Here is a 14713-nt window from a genome sequence, read left to right as displayed (position 1 = left end):
ATTTCTGGTTAAGACTCTGAAGATATATGATCTAAAGAGTTAGGTGCTTTCCAAAGCTGAATTTATAAAATATACCATGCTGTATTTAGCAAATCTGTGGAGAGAAAGAGCATTTACAAGCAGATCRGGTGAATCAAAATGTCAGGGTAGATTTCAACAAGCATTATTTAACTAGCACCACTGCATTTTCAATGTAGTAGGAGAAATGCAAGCTGGTCATATTTCAGTGTAACCCTCTATTAGGGAAACATTTATAATTTCTAGCCAAAAAACATGTGCAACAATRCAGCGTTGTTACTGAGCCGGGTGTCTGAATGAGTCACAATCCTGCTATATATTCTGCTATATCAGTGTATGGATCAGAGAAGATACAGATCTGTGAAGATTTCACTTTGGCTCTGTGCAGCATCTACAGATGCATCTCTTTTTCTGATGCCAATATCAGATCTGTTTCTGGAAGGGAACCTGGGCAAGGTCTCTGATCTTCCCCAGAGCTGGGTTTGTCTGAGAGCTCTGCCAGACACTTATTCCTCTTCAGTGTTTTGAGAGGGATTAAGGAGGTAAGTGTGCTGGGCTAGCCTGAACTTTCTCCTTGGGTAGGCATGCTCCAAGTAAATCTAAACATTATTTTGGGCTATATAGCAATATTAAGAGTCATAAGCCATTTTGGTTTTCTTTTTTTTTTTTTTTAGTGTCATGGCTTTGGAAAGGGACATTGGAATTTTTTCAAGTGCTCTTTTGAATGTATGGATTGAATGTATGGATTGACTCTTGAAGCTCAGAAAACTGTTACAGATAAATGCAAATGTTATTTATAATATTTTTTTTCAAATGCAAAAGTTATTTATAATAATTTTCTGCCTCTGTTATTTTTCTCTGCSTCCATTTTGGCATTTTATAATTGTTTAACATTGTTACAACACTGGCACCAGGGAGACAGAGAGAGAGAGGAGTGACGAAAGACCTTCCTCCCTGGAAAAATCTGGAAACCAGAATTACTTCACTGCATTTCACCCCCTTATAGGGAAAAACCTGTCCTAAAGTAAAGTACTTGTAAATGTGTCAAATACAAATATTTGTTATCCAAGACATTTTTTTTAGTCATCAGTTCAATCCAAGTCTAGTCAAACTGAGACCTATTAWTAGATCTATTTTCAGAACATTAGTCATTAACAATGTGTTGATTGTGAACTTTATCTTTCAGTGCAATAATTTCAYGAGTTTGGCACCCCACATTGGAACAGGTGCTTCCATTACAGTATGTTATCATGACTAGACTCATAACTATTAAGAAATACCATTGTATGGATATGTTTTARAAATCCTCCATTAAAAAAAACATCTTCTGAGTAACAGCTATTGGCAAGACCATATATTTGTAAAATATTTGACAAAGAGGTCATAAAATTGACCGAAAGTTAAAGACAGATAGGTTCCAKTCAGAAATGAGAGGAGAACACTAAGACAGTGAAGAAAAGGAGATTTAACCTACACAAACAAAATATCCAAGGAAAAGTTTGCACCARTACTTTCCTGGAGGATTATACTATAGTCAAACATAATTATTAGCTTTAATTATGCAAAATTYTATCACTTGTGTTATGCAGGAGACAAGGCTGTATGATCTAATGTTCTATGCTGGCCTATGCATCATCTAAATATAACTAASTTTTTTATGCTTTTTTTCCTCCAGTTTAACATACTTTAGCAGTTAGTCAAGATAGAATTTCGTTATTCCTAGTAAGGAAGTGATAGATAAATGTGGGCAGTGTTTTCTTGAAGATTTCAATGGTCTAYGCATCTTGATGTGGTTTCTTTCATGGTTTTGCACATGAAGGACTTTGCAGTATGTGGGACATGAATGAGCTCATGGTCTGAGGTTATACTGTATTATACCCAGTTCTAACCAAAAAATAGAGGGCTTCTTTGAATAGGCTGCAGGAATCCTTTTCCAGGGAGATCACCACATGGGGTGTTCTCCTTTGATGTTGCGTTTTGCAGTGTGACATTTCCATTGCTTCTGGAGACAATAAAGGTCAAATTATCAACCAGGCAGAGAGTGCAGATGGAGGGCACAGAGGCCAACAGCCCTGAGCTCCTGGCTAATTCTTTAGCTGCCCAGGGCTCTGTATATGTTGGAAATATTGGGTGCATTGGGTTTATGACATCTACCAAGGATGCAGAGGAAGGTCTGTTTTGCCTGCAGTCACTTTCTGCCTATTCCTATTGCTTTATGCATGCACAAGAGATTTCCCATTTGTGAAGGTACAAAATTGCAGTAATTTGAACACATACCCCTTAACTGACTCACTGTCAAACTGGAAGACTTCTTCTCCATTCTGCTCTGTGGCAACCAGCAGGGAAAGCTTGTTATATGAGACAGTCCAGCAGGACAAGAGAGGAATTAGTCTTCATCCTGGGAAGATGTGAAATCCCCCAGTTTCAGRTACTCAAAGCAGAACAAGCACCAGGCTCTTCCCAGCCACTCCAGCTCACAAAGCCCTTTGGAAAACAGTGATCCTAAACTTGCRTCTTGCATGAATCTTTTTCATCGAGCTTCCTTACGACTTAGCCATTAATGCCATTTACAGGATTTGCTTTTAGTGCTTTGATACCAATATTGTAGCAGGGACTAAGCCTGTTGCATGCTTTCCCTGTTTACTGCACTRCATATCACCCAGCAGTCTAAAAATACTGTTTTGTTTTTATAATATATTATGAGAACATTTTCATCCATTAAACCATGAGAGGGCAGCATTCTCTCTATCATTCATCTCTTCCTACTGGGAAATTAACACAGGCTTCTTCAACATCCATCATGTAAACCACAAAGAAGTGTCATATATAATTCACAGCTCCGTTCAATATTCTTTGTAATCAATAGGAATGTTTCTCCTGATTTAAATAGGTGCTGGACTGAGGCTTTAGTTCTTCAAAATAACATCAGGAACATTGTCTGCATAATTTAAATCAAAAGATGATGAAAATAAGCAGCCAGGAAATAATTTTGGTGATGGTTAACCATTGGAACAAACTACCAAGAATACCGATGGAATCTCCATCTCTTGATGTCTTTGAATACAGACTAGATGACTCTTTGGAAAAACTGAACAAAAACTGCTGGATTCAATGCTGAGGTAGCAGAGAGTTATTCAGTGATCTATACTGCATAAAAGATAACATGAAGCTGCATGCATGCAGAGAAGATAAGCCACTTTCTATTTTTTACACTGTTGGCAATTAATCAGTGGAACAGCATCCTAGGATTTCAGAGAGCAATTGTAAAATCTAAATCTGATGTATTTTCACATGATCTTCTCTAAGTCACTTCAGAGCATACGCATTATCTGTATTAGACAAGCAATCAGGTTTGCTAGGTAAAATGACGTGTCTGGATCTGGAGTCCATTAATCTAATACATCTTTATTCAAAGCCAGTGCAATAGCATCAGTACAAGACTTTACAGCTGTATTTTGATCCTCTAAACAATATGCACTATTGCAGCAATAAGTGATTGCTTTTTTAAAGGAATTAACTATGCATTTTTTTTTTTTTTTTTTTTTGCAAAATTAGAGTATCTTAAGAGGGAAAGTGGTTTCCAAAAGAAGAAAAAAATTATGTTCTTCCAAATTGTTGATAAATATATAACTCAGGTCACAAGAAAGAGCATATTTATAGGCAGATGAATAGAGAGCTCCCCTAGAGTAATATAGAGCAATCTAGTGTAGAATGGCAAATGCTAAAGGCTAATTATCATCCTTGCAACTTCAGCAGAGAAGAAGGGTATTTAATGGTAATGGAAACCAAGCTATTCTTTCCATGCTGCTTGAGGTGGTGACCCAGCTCCGACCTCCTTGGTTTTGTGATGAAATTGTATTTTCCTGTTTGTTTACTTCATCTCCTGCTGATGAGGGAAATTCCTGTATGTCCCTTATTTACTGTATTTCAGTCATTTCAACACCCCTAAAATGATGCACAAAGTTTTCTCTGTGAATATGTAAAAGGGATAAACTGTGGTTTTACAAAAATGTCATGGGACAAATGCAATAGTGGTCAAACATACATGCTTYAGAAAGAGTGACGTTTCCAAAGCAACCATTCAGCAGAAAACAAAATATCTCCACAAGAGATGATAATAAAGGAAACAAAAAAGTTATTTGATAAGAAARCCATCTACCTTTACATTTCATTTGCATTTTTTCTGCTTGCAAACAGATTTTGATACATACCACTTAAAATGATTTTCCATTGTTTTGGGATTTCTAATTAGAACTGTTAAAAAGGAAATTGGGATTTTTTTCCTAAGTCTTAAAATGACTGTTAAAGGGCACTAGAGTTTCTCAGCTTGAAACACTTTCACATTTTTACTACAACAAAGAAAAATGTGAGGTATTATTTAATTTCCTGTAACTTGCAATATAAAAAAAAAAATCAAGTAACAAGTGAGCTTTGCCAGGGCAGCTGTATATTTCTCTCCTTTTTCTTTTCTTCTTTTTTTTTTTTTTTGGTAGAAATAACACAGTTGAGTTCATTCTAACTTGCGCTTTAGCTAGGGTTTGAATTATCACTTCTTCACTGGACCTTAAAAGCTTTCCTCTTCCATTGGTTAATCTAAATCTGTGGTCCCACTTTCAAGGCTCACGCTCAAGAGCACGAGTAGCCTGTTCAAGTCAGAGGGCCTGCTCCTGCTCTTCTGGTAAACACACGTGCTTCCATGTCTCTGGAGCGATGGCTTTAGGAACACTGAAACCAGTTGGTGTGGAGAGGCACGGACCCATTATTTGAATCTTACCTAAGTTTTGCTTTGATGTTAGAGAATCCCCAGCGCGCTTAATCGGTGTGCGGCATGATGAAGCTGTTAAGTATACTTAATATACTCAAGGGGCCACCACCCTGTTATGACTGGCATAAAACAAGGAAGTATAAAATGCAAATAGTCAAGGCAAGGCCCCAAAAAAGTGACACTAGGTACAAGCACGATAAACACAGTAAGAGCAGCAAGTGATATAATAGCTATGTGTTTGTTCCCATTTAGGAAGAAGATGGGGTAAGGTTGGGCAAGGTAGGGCAAGATGAAGGAAATGTAGCAAAGCTGCTTGAATATGTAGAGAGTAACATAGGGAGAGAAAAGGAGAAAAAAAAAAAAAAAAAAAAAAAAAACCCACTCCAGAGCATACAGAAGTCTTTGATACAGTCTGCTTCTAATGACCAGATCTGGCCTCTGAATCTTGTCCCTCATGCCTAATGCAGAGTGGAGATGGGGACATGACTACTGAGTCTGTTTGCTGTTTTGGATGATGATTCTCTTTTGCCATCCGTCCTTGTCTGCGTGCCTGGCTTAAGTCTGTTTTTCTGCTTTCTGTGCTGTGCAGGATGTGGAAGGCYGTGGATTTTGACTCATTTGAGCAGTCATGTGATATATTCAATAGGGAGGTTATTTTGCTAAATAAGCTACAAAGCACCAAGAAGCATACTGCAGCGAAATAAAATACAGACTCTAATTGAAACAGTAGTTTTGAATAAATCTTTCCGTCGTCATAGTCAGTGCACTAAATGCCAAGGCCTGTCAGCAGCCCTTCTTAGTTACCTACCCGAGGTAATTATATAGCTCTTCTCACTGCAGAGCCCAGCGCATCGCCATTTTAGGTATTAATCTGTTAACAATCCCAGTTCATGGCTTTTTTCTCCAACTGAAGGAAGAACCAAGGCAAAAATAAATGACAGAATGGACTGTACAAGGTATTCAGGTCTCATCTCTGCTTTCTGAGCCAAAATAATCTGGAGACCATTTTGAGTTTCTTGCTGGGATTGCTCAAGAAAGAGGGTGCCAGGGCAGAGGGTTGAAGCCAGCTCTCTGAAGAACTTAACACTTGGCCCCCCTTCCTTTTGTGGAGAAATGGCCCCGGGGAAGCAACACAAAGTTTCTCCCGTCTCCTTTTAAGTACATGCTCATAATCAGTGCTAATCCCCATATCCATGTGGCCCCCCATTCAATTTAGCAAACACTTGTAAATAGAGCTTGCCACCCACATGCAATATTTATAAATTGCAAATTTGCTGCATTTAGTTATGGAACTGAGATCTTTTATCCCTTCAGAACTTCAAACTCTGCTTGGGAGTAGAAACAGCAGCTGCTTTGTTCTCAAGGTCATGGCATCTACAGAGAAGTGAGTCCAGCTATATGCGCTTACAGGGAAGGCCCACTTCACTTCTGCCCTTTTGTGTTGCTACCTAAGYGTATTTTTATTCTGACTGAATGTGCAAGTGCTTCTAGGTGGAGTAGGAGGAAAAATGTAATTACATTTCTGGAGGGATATGGGGTGATCAAGAAAGAGGATATTACTTAGTGGAACCTCCCGCTATCACAACCCTGACATCATATGATCCCTTTCACAAGCTCCCTGGTTTACTGAAATAAAACATTGCATTAGTTTGGTCCTAAATTGTATCCTGTGCACCATAATGACTTCAACTGGCAATAGCTTTAATAATTTAAGAATTYGAGCTTCCAGAATGAGTATTATTCCCCCTCAAAAAAAGTCTTCTTTTTCCCCCAGTTTTTCTTCTATTTTTCAYGAGTGGACCCCTTCTCTTCTCCCCTTGCACTAATGGCCAATATGTTTTCCTGTAAACTGACCTCTAAGAATCTATGCAGCCTAAGATCCTGCATTGTAAAAAAGCCCAGTTGTATTTCATATCAAATACTCAAGCATACACTATAAAAAGTATTATGCTTCTGAAAAATCTGCCTTAAAAAAAACTTTAGAATTTATTCATGACAGCCTGTAAGTTTTTTTTTTTTTAACTACTATATCACAAGGATATAATTTTGTATTAAATTTTAACAGTTCAAACAGTATATGAAAAGATAATCATTTTCTATTAGATGCTAAAGGACTTTCCTCCATGAGGATATAAGCAAGCCCTACAGGAACTCGTAGCTTTGCTGCAGAAGGATTTTTCAGGCTTTGAGAACTTGGGGGATGGTGTTCGAGTGCATTAATATTCATTCCACATTCTTTCCTGCTGTTCCACATGCTCTGTTTTGTGCCTCAATAAACTGCTCTGGATGCAGATCAAAATTATTTAAAAGAATTCACAGAGGAAAAAATCAGAGCAGCATTTTCTATGTATTTCCACATTGCCTTCATTTTYATTGACATTTACTGTTAGCCTTTTTATAGCAATATTAAAAAAAAATGGAGTGAGATGCAGAGAAGGAAAATGCTTTCACCAATAAGAAATGCCTTTATATATTAAAAAGAAGTTCTCAAACCAAATCAGAGTCTTCTTAGCTTCCTGTGTGAATTCAATCTAAAAAATTTAAAGAAGAACCATCRAATTCTTTAACTGAAAGGACATTTAAAAATTGTTATTATTCTTTCTTGCTTGCAATMGCTGCTTATACTAGGGAAAAGCATTTTCATCTCTGCTGTGTTAATCCTGTTTAATGGGGAGACCATTCACTTCCTCTCTACTTGTTTTTCACTTCTCAGTGAAACACACTCCTAGTGTTTTAAACCAGTCTAAGACCAGCCCTAGTGAAGGATCCATATCCCCATCTCTCTGAGCCAAAACCACTAAAGAAACATGATCAACAAAATTTCATGGAAGATCAAGGGGATTAGGACACCCTTCAACACATGCATTTATCAAGTGAATTCCCCTTTGCTCCTGCGAAAAAATGGTTTCCTCCTCACAGCCCTTAAGTACCATAGATACTTTTACTGTTGAAATGTAGTTCATGGCCTCTACCATAGACTGTGTTGAAGAGTTGAAACTCTTGAATCCTGATTCAATTGGAAGGTGGTAATATACAAGTTTACCTTGCAGTACAAAGTTGTACTGCTTACTCTGATAGCAGACCAGACAAATCCTGGAAATATGAAAGTCTATGAAGATCCCCATGCAAAGAAAGAACAAAAGCTAAAAAGGTGAAGGGAAAACTCAATGGCAAAAACCTCCAAACGCTGGCAGTAGACAAGCTCAGAAGGAAACCTAGAGGGAAACCCAGAGTATTAGTTAGAGAAGTGAATATAAGTGAATTCAAGGAAGAGCTGTATCTTGCACATGCACATGGAGAGATCGAATGTCCAGAGGTTCCAATTCATGTTGCATGAGATACAGCAAACGCATGGTGCTAACTGAGGCACAGTTTGGTAAACGCAACACTCTCAAATAACCAGCATTATCCTGTGAAGAAATTATAGTTGAGTCTAGAGGATCTTTTTAAAAACTTCTAGTTTGGACCCTAAATCTCTGGAATTTGTGCTGTTGCTTTCAGGTAGCCACTTGGCTCTGCCAATGGGGAAAGGGATTAAATATGCAAAGTTTGGCTTCCATCAAGCTTGATTTAGATCCCCTGTCAGCCCTGAATAAGAAAAATTAATAACAATAATTAATAATTCTGCTAGCACAGTGAGAAAAGAGCAGCATGCATGACAGACAACTGCTAACTCCATGGAAACTTCAGTCCTGYGAGAGAGGGCTGTAAAATGCATTCCTCGCTGCTGAGGAGGTAAAACATGCTGTGAAAGGCCCTGGCGGACTAAACAAAAGAAAACGTCTGGCCGGAAGGAGCAGAGGAATGTCCTGGAGCATCCAGCAGCAACACAGCCCAGCTGCCCTTCTGGCCTCTCCTCCGGAGTCTGGAATTTTTTCCACCTTCTCCCTCCTGCACTTTCTGTTTTTGAACATTCTCTGCCAAGAAAAGGACAAAAGCTTTATTATTCTTGAAGTTTGGCGACGGGCAAAAGTACCTAAAAGATGCTTTGGAGCATTTACTTAAGCATGTGCTATTTCTGCAGAAGACGTGGCAAGCTTCCTGAGTGACTATTGCCATCTTCCATGAACTGCATATTTCTTTTGTGTTACTTTGCAAAGGTCCCTCCTTTTTCTCTTGGCTTACACCACTGCATTCCTTTTGAAGCCAGCAACTGACATCGTAGGAGGAATTAGAAACAAATTTTGATAGCATTTTGGGGGAGGAAAGGTTCGTTTTTTTCACTTCTATTGTGATTGTTTCTTCATATAGTCATAATTGGGACTTTTAGTGGGTAGTGCTGAACAAAGGCAAAGGAAGGCAGTGTACTTTCCTAAGAAACTTTAAAACTTAAGAAGAACAGCATGCAGAAAGCAGAGAAGAACACCCATCTTTTTTGCACATACACATATACTATATAGATAAAAATAGTACTTAACTTCTAGTAACCTCTGAGATATCTGTCCCTGTTAGAGAGATAATTTCTATCAGAGAGGGTGGATGGACTGGGAACTGGAGGCTTCAGACTTCATTCAAGAGCGATGATGTACCATGAGAGGAAAGCACCTGTGAAGACACAGAGATCGATGTGGGAAAATGGGCAAGATGAGGCTCTCCTCAGTCAGTCTCCRCACTCAGACAAGTGAAATGCAAGCCACATGGAAAGAAATATCGAGATAATTAGGAAAGGACCTCTCAAACATAAGGATAAGAAGCTTTAACTAAAGTCAGTGAGAAAAGGAGAGATTATGGTCAAATGAGTATGCTATTGATATGCCACAGGACAGTCAGTAGCTTTTTATAAATAAGGGCAAAGGAATGCAATGTATGTCAGAAATTACTGAATTTTTAATGTTATCCATATCTTCATTGTTCTGTCATAAGCATCTCTCAGTGTGTGAAAGCAGAAGGTATTGCTTATATAACTAATATTCATATTCCACCTGACTTTCTTAAATGCCCCCACTGTCTCACGGTGCTTTTTCTGTCAAACTCTCTTCAGCAAAAGTCCATATTGGAGGTTTCAGTCTCTTATCTAGTCTATTCCTCGGTTTCCTCAGCTTTCAAAGCCACYGCTATACTGTAGAGGATTACTGACACAAGAAGCAGACAGCTTATTCTGGTAAACGGTAATTGCCTTTAGCTGTCTTCCTGGTTGGAAGGGCAGAGCACAGCAATCCACAGGAGAGGAAAACATCTCCATGTAAATGACACAGGGCAGCCATTAAGTTGCAAAAGCCGGTAGCTGGTTCACACAGTTGAATAAACTCAGCATTCGAGAGATACAGATTCAGAGCCTGTAGCACAAAACCTCAGATGTCCATGCAAAATTCATTGGAGTTTGAGCATGGCATCACAGCTGACATCTTTGTGTATGTGGAAAACCAGAAGGAAGGAAAATTGGTGCTATGTTAATACCACCCAAATATACACAATGAAGTCAGACTGAAAGCAGTGAAATTACAGCTGCTCTTCATGAGCTAACGGGACCGTTTTCCTTGACCAGTGACCTTCAATTACAGAGTAGAAAGCAAATTAGTAGAGACAAAAAAGAAAAACCTGTTAGCCAGAAAATCTTACTGGCTAAAGCTTGTCTTGTTTTGGTTCCAATTTCCTTAGCTTTCGGTAAAGTATGTGTCGTCTCTTTCAGAGCATTGGTGTTAACTGGAAATGTTGATTCTGGGAATAATGAATTCCTTCTTATCGAATGATTGGGTATTGTGACTGAGTTTTTCTTAAGACATTAATCTTTCTGASTGACGGAGGGCTCTGAATCATCGCAGGACGTCTCTTGCTTTCAGAGAGATCAAGTTAAGAAGAAATTTAAAGCCAGCAAGGCCAGGGCAGGAATGACTAAATCAAACAGCCTCACTTGCTAGCACACCAGTATTTCTTATGCGCACTGTTGCTTGCCTGCAGGTGGGACAGGCCRGAATGCAAATTCACAGGGCATCAGCTCTGTGAAAGAGGGATAGAGTAGTTAATGCTATCTATAAGCTAAGGGTGTTCCTACAGGGACCTAGCACTCCCTATATTCAGAGACTGCTCTAATTCTGAGGTAGGCAGGCCATGCATGGAAAGGGGTATATGGTTTTCTTTATTCTGAAGCTTGAGGAGAGTTTTTTTTTTATTTATAACTGTGACTCTGTATACATTTTGCAACTCTAATTTTTCTGTTCATTCATTGCAACTGTCAAATTTTATAATCCAAATCAATATCTGTTTTGATAGGAGAAGTTCCATCTTTCCCTCTCTGGATACATAGCTGGACAAGTGAGGTTTTCCTTTTGGTTTATTAGCACCTCATATCCACCTCAGATTTACAAGAGGAATGAGCCAAGGTCTCAATCTGAAACCAACACAAAACCATTTACAAGATAAAGCAAGCCACATATTTAAAACAACGATAATCACTTACGTATATACTTTTTCTTTTAACAACATTATTAGCTAAATACTTTTTTATTTCTTCAATATATTTTGACATGAAGKTATTTCACTGGGGTTTCAAAGTCATGTGGGAGAATAGAGATAATGAAATATTTGCAGAGGGTTTTCACCAACTTAATCAGCAAAATCTGAAACATGCTTTCCTGCTACCTGTACCCCTGTACTCCGCAGGTTTTTTTAAGTTTTTTTAAAACTCCATTTTTAAGGCTTTCCCAGGATGGTTCAGATCACCAGCTCTTAGGATTTCAATAGATAGATTCATTTTGAAGGGASTGTTGTAACAGCATGCTACAATGCCCAGTTGTTTCCTCTTGCAGCTACTAATATGTTTGCTTTCAGAGGCAATTGATCTTTTTGAGATTATTCTTCTTCTCAGTTTGACAGAAATCTGTTAATGACCAAGCCCTGACTGTTTTCTCAATTCAATGTGTGGTGAACTTCAAGTCCCAAGCCTGAAGCCACAGTCTTCCCACTGTTTGTTGCCCGGGCTCAATAAACATCCCACTGATATATTGCGATGACTCAGCTACACAGCATTCACCTGCCAGCACCAACTCACTGGTTTGGACTTGTGAGTTTTTCCAGATAGCAGACAGGCTTAAAGAGCAAAGCCATTTATAGACCTGGTGATTATAATGATGCATGGGAACAAAAATAGATTTATAACAATCATAACATCCAGGACAGCAATACAAATAGTGAGAATAAAAAACAGGGAAAGGTAAATACCTGTCTGGAAATATGACTACTACTGAATCAATAAGCTGATGTCCCATGAAAAGCACATCACTCCAGATTGAAAGCCTTAGAGCATCAATGTCTTTCAGCATGTCCAACAAAAGTAGCCCTTTTTCTCTAGTTTTAGGTACTGATAAAAGTTGAAATGACTGCTATATCTGTTAACTGGAAAGTTTTTTCTTTATCATTATTAACTAATTATTTTTAAAGCCCAAGCTAGCCATATTCCTGTAGCATGTAGCTGACTATTAGTGCATATTTTCGCCATGATGTATTTGTTAGTAGAAAGAATAAATCCTGATTTTTAGATCCTTTTCTAATTAAATTCCAGTAAATTCCAAAGGGATTTAACTTTTGAAAAATAATTTTAGGCAATGTTCCTTCCCTGTTAGGGCATGTAGTCACAATCGTGGTTCTTTTAAACACAGCTGAGAACAGTTTGGCTGTAGCATGGACAAGTGTTTATTACAGGGTTGTTGCCTTGTCCTGTGATTCTGTGCTCTGCAAAGCACATCTTAACTAATTCCCAAAGGCAAAGTGGCAACTCTGTGAAATGCTTGTGAAAACATTGAGACTGCAGTTTAAGCCTTGTAGCAGTGTCGTTCTTCTCTGAAAAGTGACATTAAATATGGCATTGTGGGGGATCCTGTATTTWTCGCCTATTTGTGATTTCCAGATGAAACATGCAAAGTAAAATTATGTAGCTTCCTCCAACATCCACAGCCAGATCCCAATGAGATTAGGAAGCCGAAACTTTYATGTTCAGGTATTGTAAGATGATGGTCTCCTTAGCATCTGTCCAAACCTGCTGTTCTTACTGAAGCAGATACACTTTGGCCATTTTCCATTCAGATGAATGAGCTTAAAAAAGATCTGTTTTCTTCTCATTAAACTGTTAGGTTTTTCACTTCTGATGAGAGCAAAATCTATTTTCTGGCAGATCAGCACATCCAACTCTGAACATAAATATACCTGAAGCAGAGCTGTTGAGACGATGCTACTTTTCTAATCATAACCTCAGTCTATGCTAAACAATATTAACAGCATTTTGTGTTTATTTTCTTGTCTGGTTTATGACATAGAGTATTTCAAACTCTAGAAATTTCTAATATTCCTGTTTTTCATTCTGTTTTTTTTTTTTTTTTTTGGTTTTTTTTTTCTCTCTGCAGAGCTAGTCAAACTCCTCTGATGCCCATAATTTCTGAGCCAGCTCCAGTGAGGAGCAGGACACATTGCTGTGTCCCAGCAGTGAAAAGGATAAAAGTAGTTTGGCCTGAAGAACCTCTACTAATGGGGTCAGTGTTATGAGTAACCTTTAAAGTTGATCTCTGTGTGAAGAATTGAACTGYCTGGCATAGCTGCCCTTACATGGTCAAAGATGGCCATGTAGAAAATAGTCTTTCCTCCCAACTTACCATGAAAATTTAGAGATAGATCCTCACTTACTGCCAATCAGCACTATTCCTCCAAAGACAGCATGTCTCCCTACATCTCTCCTCTTATCAGGGAGGTTGATTAATGTAGCTAAGAAGAGACATTAAAGTAATAAAAAGTTCTGAAGAGCTTACAGGAACAGTTACAACATCTCCTCARTGTGTAAAAACAGGCAAGTGGTGACTACTCCCTAACAGAAGCCAGCAATACTCTACTGAGTGGTGATGTTTCCTTCCAGTTTTCACACAGCCTCTTACAAAGAACTTATCACTAATTTGAGTGCCTTTGAATTTTTATTGCGCTACTGAATGCAATCAGCATCTGTTTCAATTTTAGGATTTGCTTGATGGGTATTCAAACGGTTACAGATGTGCAAGGAGGCATCGGCAAGGCTTTCTTTTTTGAAGGACATGGTTTCCTGACTTAGAGTAACCAACTTTCTGCGAAACTACATGCAAGATTTTTCCACCTCTTTCTTCTGCCAACCCTGCACAGCCTTGTGACTCAAAGGGGCAAATCTGCACAGTGCAGAGCCAGTGTGGGCCACAGATTTCAAGTGCTCAAGAGCTGGACTACAGAGAGCTGAGGTTTTGGTCTGGCCSGTGAAAAAGGAGAGAAAACCATCTGTGAAAATTGGATGCACATCTGGGTTTGGCTTCTGCCTTGGCATCCTAGAGAGTCTGAAATATGGATGATAATCACTTTCTGAGTGGTCGGGAGGAGAAATGCTTTCTCTGCACCTTTGTGCAGAATTTCTGCTTTGTTCCAGGGCCCAGTAAACTGGGTACGTGCAGATTCCCAGCACTGGAGCTGCTCCGGGAAGCGATACCACAAATGTAGGGCTGTAGGACCAGCAGTGTTTGGTCCCTGGACCAAACTGGGAAATGTCCTTTTCTACCCAGGTACCAGTGGAGAGATGGGGTGGGAGCCAGGGGAAGACGTCCAAGGCTCCGTAGGACAAAGGGCCCCTGATCCTCGGGGAGCCCCTCGGGCAGCCAGGAACCCAGCGCGGCTGCGGAGGGCAGCAGGACCACACGTCGCTTCTCGCACCCCTGCAGCAGCAGGACAAGGAAAGCGGCAACGTTTCTCCTTGCCCACAGCCCTCGCCATCCCCATGTCACCATGCTGGCCAGCCCYGCTCCAGGGGACCCTCGTTTGGCAAGAAAGGGCAGCGCGAGGGGAGCGCCGTCCCGGGGGCTATTTGGAATTGCCTGTCCTGCGGTCACTGTGTGGCGGGGGCGAGTGTCCCCCCTTGGAGCCGCTGCTCGCGGAGGGGGGGCCAGCAGACAGACAGACACACAGACAGACAGAGCCCAATTAAGCCCTCCC

The sequence above is a fragment of the Nothoprocta perdicaria genome, unplaced genomic scaffold (assembly GCF_003342845.1).
Source record: "Nothoprocta perdicaria isolate Ctin4 unplaced genomic scaffold, notPer1 scaffold_263, whole genome shotgun sequence".
In the NCBI taxonomy this organism is placed as follows: Eukaryota; Metazoa; Chordata; class Aves; order Tinamiformes; family Tinamidae; genus Nothoprocta; species Nothoprocta perdicaria.
This window is presented reverse-complemented; position numbering follows the sequence as displayed.